We start from the raw sequence: 6,000 nt of genomic DNA, 5'->3' as shown, positions 1-6,000 counted from the left end.
CCCTGAAAGTGTGGTTTACCTATGTGGAGCAGTGCCCTGATCTTATGCCAGCCTTGGTCCTATATGCACTTAAGGTACCCCAGGTAGCTGGAGCGGTCCAGCCACTAACACCCTCACTATTTACACACATGCAAAGCAATTTTTTCCAACGTTGTGTCCAAATATAAATGCATATAAAGTTTTCAGTTAAGTAGTGCCAGAATTTCTGTAAACTATAAAAATCAAAGAGTGAAAAACTCCCCCCCCCATACAAACCTAAGTATACTATATAGTACACATGAACACATGAAGCTGCCTTATACTGAATCAGACCCTTGGTCCATCAAAGTCAGTATTGTCTACTCAGACCAGCAGCGGCTCTCCAGGGTCTCTCATGAACACATAAAGCTGCCTTATACTGAATCAGACCCTTGGTCCATCAAAGTCAGTATTGTCTACTCAGACCGGCAGCAGCTCTCCAGGGTCTCAGGCAGAGGTCTTTCACATCACCTACTTGCTTAGTCCCTTTAACTGGAGATGCCGGAGATTGAACCTGGGACCTTCTGCATTCAAAGCAGAGGCTCTACCACTGAGCCACAGTATAAAGAACAAATTAAACTTCACAAAATGTATGAATGTAAGTAAATCCTTCCACAACAAACTGAATAACATACATAAACTGGAATTTTGGTAGGCAGCCACCAGGACTAGTTACTGCTTCAGTGAGATTTATCTGTGCTTTCTGAGGAAAGAAGGCTGGGCCCACAGCACCCCCTATGGCCATCCAGGTCAGGGCAAAAAACATATACTCTACTCTCACTCAAATGTAATATGACAACAAGCTCAGTGGACAACAGCTTTCACTGTGTTTCTGTTAATCAAATCTTATCTTCAGTGTATAGTAAATTTCATAATCCTTACCTCAGTCATGTTTTCATGAAAGTTATTTCTTATCATAGTTTAACTAAAAGATTTTAATATTCCATTCAGTCTCCAACTGAGCTGGAAAGTATAAGCGATCTCGGTATTTGTTTACATCATTGTGACTTCTATCGGTAGCGTCTGTGCTTCCATGCAGAGGTCTTTGTGTAGAGCTTGAAGGCAGGAAGAGAAAGATAAAGAAACAGGCTAATGCCAGCAGTAAACACCTCTTACCCTCACTCCCTTCCTTTCTTGTGGTTTCATCTGTACCAAATAGTGATCTTCCCTGATAATTCCAGCCTGTCTATATGTAAGATCAGATACTATCAGCATATGCTCCCTAAAGATACTTTCGTTCTGTCTATAAGGCACAAAAGCTGCATCTGTTTAAATTCAGGACAAGTTATGCCTGTATCTTGGGTAGTAGCAATGGATGTGCACGTCCTACATACTTTGAAGAAAATTTTTGTTTGACTGGATAAATGCATATTATAGCAACGATTTGCTGCTCAGTTTGTCATGGATATGGCCATCAATATAGGGGAACAGTTGCTGGATTTGACCAAAAAATCATGGAGGATGTTTCTGCACACCAGAGACAGAGCTGATCTAGCCTCCCAGTTAAACAGGCTGAAAGGGAGTTTAGAGACCCAGAATAGAGTAGCATTGGAGAGAGGCAAGAAACAAAGGGGTAACACAATTATATGGACTTGTATAACCCATATCAATAGATATTATGTGTTATTGTCCGGGTGCAGAAGTGTCTGAGAATGACAAGAATGCCCAGCTTCACAGAATCAAAACTATAGCTCAAAGATAGGGTGTATGAGGGCCAAAAATATTCATATGTGTGAGAACTTGTAATCACTATTCTTAAATGGACTTTGTTAAGATTAAAAAGTAGCAAGAATTAACTAGCAGTTTTTATAAGATTTCAAGTACAGATAACTTTGTATGGTGTTTGAAATTATAAGATACCTAGTTAGCCAATAATGTGCCTCTGTATCAAGCAGGACAGCTAGTTTTATTAGGAGATTATTTTAAAAACTGATAAATATGGGAAGGGATGTGGAATGGTATAGTATAGCCCAATCTTGTCAGATCCCAGAAGCTAAGCAGGGTTGGTACTTGGATGCGAGACCACCAAGGAATACTCCACAGAGGAAAGCAATGGCAAACCACCTCTGCTTAATCACTTGCCTTGAAAACCCTGTGGTTAGCTGCCATAAGTTGGCTGCCCCTTGACATCACTTTACGCACACTTATGGGTTTTTAACTTGTCTTAATGTTTTTATTGTTTGCCACCTTGGGGGCCCTAAGTTGGTTGGAAAGTTGGCCTAAAATGTTTTCAATAATAAATAAATCATAACATGCCACCCTGAACTCTTTGTAAGAAGGGTGAAATGAAAATATAATAAATGTGTGTCTATGACATGTCAGGGCAGTAGAGCTGCCAGCACCCAGGAGAAAAAATGTTCTGTTCCTTTAATAGAAACTTAATATGAGGAAATGGGCAATTGAAGCTTTGAAGTTGACAGTAAATAACATCACTTGGTGAAAAGCATCCCATTAAAACTCTATTAAATGAGCAGAAGATTTTTTTTCTCCATGCTGTTGGTCACCCTACAGGCGATTCAGCGGATTCTGAAGCCCAGTGACCCTGTTAGCTGAAGCCCACCCAGCTATGAGAGGTTTAGCTAGGAAAAGACAAGTGGGAACAGACTCTGTCTGCATAGTCAGACTTCAGTTAGCATGATACAGAATGTCTATTCATTGGAAATAGACAGAGGTCTTGTATCAAGTGCATTAATCAGCTGGAAAGCAGGTCATTTCCCCAACAGCAATTCTCCTCCAATGTTTGTAGGATGAAAGAACAGGCTTTCCCCATTCATGAAACGTTCTTCATTAATATTGTTTGAACTTTGTTAAAAATAGAAACACAAACTATTATTAGCTAATAAAGATATCATAGGAGTCAGAAGAATTACTGAAAACTCCTAGGTTTCTATAAAAATTACAGTTAATTAAGAAATTACTGCATTTACGCTCAAAACAACAAGGCACTATTCCCTGGAATTCCCTTCCAAACAGGCCCCACTGAAATTAATGGGATGCCCAAAGGAAGTAAGAGGTGCCCTGCTGAATCAGATTAGTGGTCCATCTAGTCCAGCTTCAGACAGTATCTTGTATCACACAGTAGCCAACCAGTTTTAATATGGCAAGTTGACATTGATTGCTTGTAACAACGTGCAATTTTGTCAAGAGGCTTTCCAAATTTGGGGAGAGGAGAACTATTGGTCCAGTACAACTTGTTCTGGTCAGGAGTGATTCAGACATAGGAATGCACTTAGGAAGCCCTAGATGTCTAGTTAGCTTTTGTATATTAGAGCATTTAATTCCTGCCCAGAGGTGCACCTCATCAACATTTTAGGTTTATGCTGGGTATAGTACACAAGTTATGTGTGTGTGTGTAAAGTGCCATCAAGTCACAGCTGACTTCTGGCAACCCCAGCATGTGGCTTTCAAGGCAAGTGAGAAGCAGAGGTGGTTTGTCATTGCTTTCCTTTGCAGAGTCCTCCTTTGTGGGCTCCCTACCAAGGAATGACCCAGCTTAGTTTTCAAGATCTGACAAGATTTGTTATAATGCTGCCTTCCCTCCCATACACAAGTGATAGTATTAGAGAATCTCTGCTTCCATTTTAATCATTTATTACAGCATGACTATACTGCATTCTTAACATTAAGTAACTCCAAGAAAATTATGCCATGCATTAATTACTGTTACACAGATAAAGGAGAGCAATCACATAAGTCCATAAAAATATCTTGCTCACAGGTAAGCAGGTCACAAGCAAGGAACTCCTTCTAATAAGAAGCTCCCAATCGATTCAGCTTCCTATATTTGTGTGTGTATAAAGTGCCGTCAAGTGGAAGCCAACTTATGGCATTTCCATAGGGCTTTCAAGGCAAGTGATTAAACAGAGGTGGTTTGCCATTGCCTTCCTCTGCAAAATCTTCCTTGGTGGTCTCCTATCCAAGTACTGACTCTGCTTAGCTTCTGAGATCTGACTAGATTGGGCTAAGCCGCTATACTATACCATTCCACATCTCATAAAAACACATATAAACATCTACAAAACAACTAAAATAACCACGGGCACATGAACTGGAAGGAAGGTCAATAATATGCATAGGTGGCCCTCCCTTTAATGAGTGTAGCAATTATCTTTCAGTCTAAATCATCCAGTATACTTTGGGGCTGAGAAGGGACTTGAAACAAGGTCTCCCACTCCCAGTTCAATACTCTCTAATCACGGCACCACACTGGCTCTATACATGCAGGTTCTTCTGTCTATAATTTTCACAAAGGCAGACAAATATAATTTTTATTTAATGGATGAGAAAATAAATCACTAGACACACAAATAGCTCTTGCCAGTGATAAACAGGACATAAAATAAACCAATTACTCTAGAGTAGTCCAGACGTCAGTGTGCCAAATCCACAGAATGATCTATAATTTATGAGTTTAGTTTCCCAGTCTCCAGCTGTTGCTTTTTAAAAAAAAAACATTATTCTGAAGGTACTTTTGAGTGTTGCAAAACAACCTGTTGTAACTGTGAATATAAGTTTCTGAACAGAAGTGTCATCCTCCAAAATAATTATACTGGAAATACATAAGGTGATAGTCCTTAGTAGACAAACTTGAGTAAAAATAAAATTCCTGACAGAGATTTGAGCAGCTTCGTTCACAGTCCAGTTGGGGATCAAACTGCCCATATGTCTCCCTGTCAGAAATGTTATTTCACAACAGAAGTTGGTCTGCTAAGAAATATTGCCATGTGTATGACCAGTATCAGTTGCACTATTTGAATTTAAGCCAATGTGAAGCCAGAAGTAAATCCTCTTCCTAATAAATCTGTTTAAGGCCAAAAACGCATGGTCCCTTAACCCACTTTATTCCCCGTTTCAGCCAGGATCAAATTGACCTGAGCTGGGGGAAAACTGTATGCATTACCTTGAAAAGCAGGGACGAAACTGTGTGCAAATCCATCCATGTAAACAGAAAGTGCGGGAGACGTGCACAGTTCCTGTTTAGCTTGCAACACCCCTGCCCCCCCCCCCCGTGATTGGTCGTTTCCCAGGGCAGGGAAGGCCCTCATAGGTCAATTTGAAACGACCAATCACCAGGGGCGTGGGGGTGTGTGTGTCAAACTAAACAGGAACTTCATGTCTCCTGCACTTTCTGTTTACATGGATCGATTGGCACAGTTTCATCCCTGCTTTTCAAGGTAATGCGTACAGTCCCCCCCCCCCCCAGCCCGCTTAAATTTGATCCTGGCTGAAACGGGGAATAAAGTGGGTTAAGGGACCATGCATTTTTGGCCTTTGATTGTAGCCCAGATTTCTTTGAAGTTCCATCTTAATTGGGTTGCAGACATGTTTGAAAGTTCCCCATCTTGTTTCGTCGTTACCAATAGTCCATTCCAAATGATCATAATTAATACTACTTATCTTACAGCTCCATCTGCTGTCTTACAGTAGCATAACTTTTAAAAGAACAATTCATGATTCTGAGTCGAAGTACTCATTCAGTCAAAGGAAGGTTCAACCTTATGTTTGGTCTTGGAGGACAATTCCACAAATCTTGATTAAAAGGTAACAGAGCAAAATCCAGTCCACAAATAACTGATAGAGAAGAAGGTTGATATAGCAACTGCAACCATATTGTTTTGCCATCTCAGGCCAGGTGTGGAATTTAGCACTGGAAAGAAGAAGCACATGGCTTTCCAAGAATCATATAAAATCAACAGTTTAAAAAGTTACCAAGTGACAGGGCACTGATGCAAGAAAAAGGGGAAATCTTGCTGTTGTTCATTAATTTCCTAAGTACTAAATTAGCAGTACCATGTTGGAGAGATGCAACTTGGCAAGTGTTCAGTGTTTGTATCAGTGGTAGAAGCAGTAGTAAGAATACACTCTTAAAATGTCACAATGCAGGGTAAATTATGTTTTTATCAATAATAAAGCAGGAGACACTATGCAATAGGTGCCTGTGTCACTCCAGGAACTACATTCCACATGGCAGTAACTGAATTA

Source organism: Euleptes europaea, chromosome 2 (genome assembly GCF_029931775.1).
Source record: "Euleptes europaea isolate rEulEur1 chromosome 2, rEulEur1.hap1, whole genome shotgun sequence".
Taxonomy (NCBI): domain Eukaryota; kingdom Metazoa; phylum Chordata; class Lepidosauria; order Squamata; family Sphaerodactylidae; genus Euleptes; species Euleptes europaea.
The sequence above is the reverse complement of the archived record's forward strand: the minus strand, read 5'-3'. Positions refer to the sequence as shown.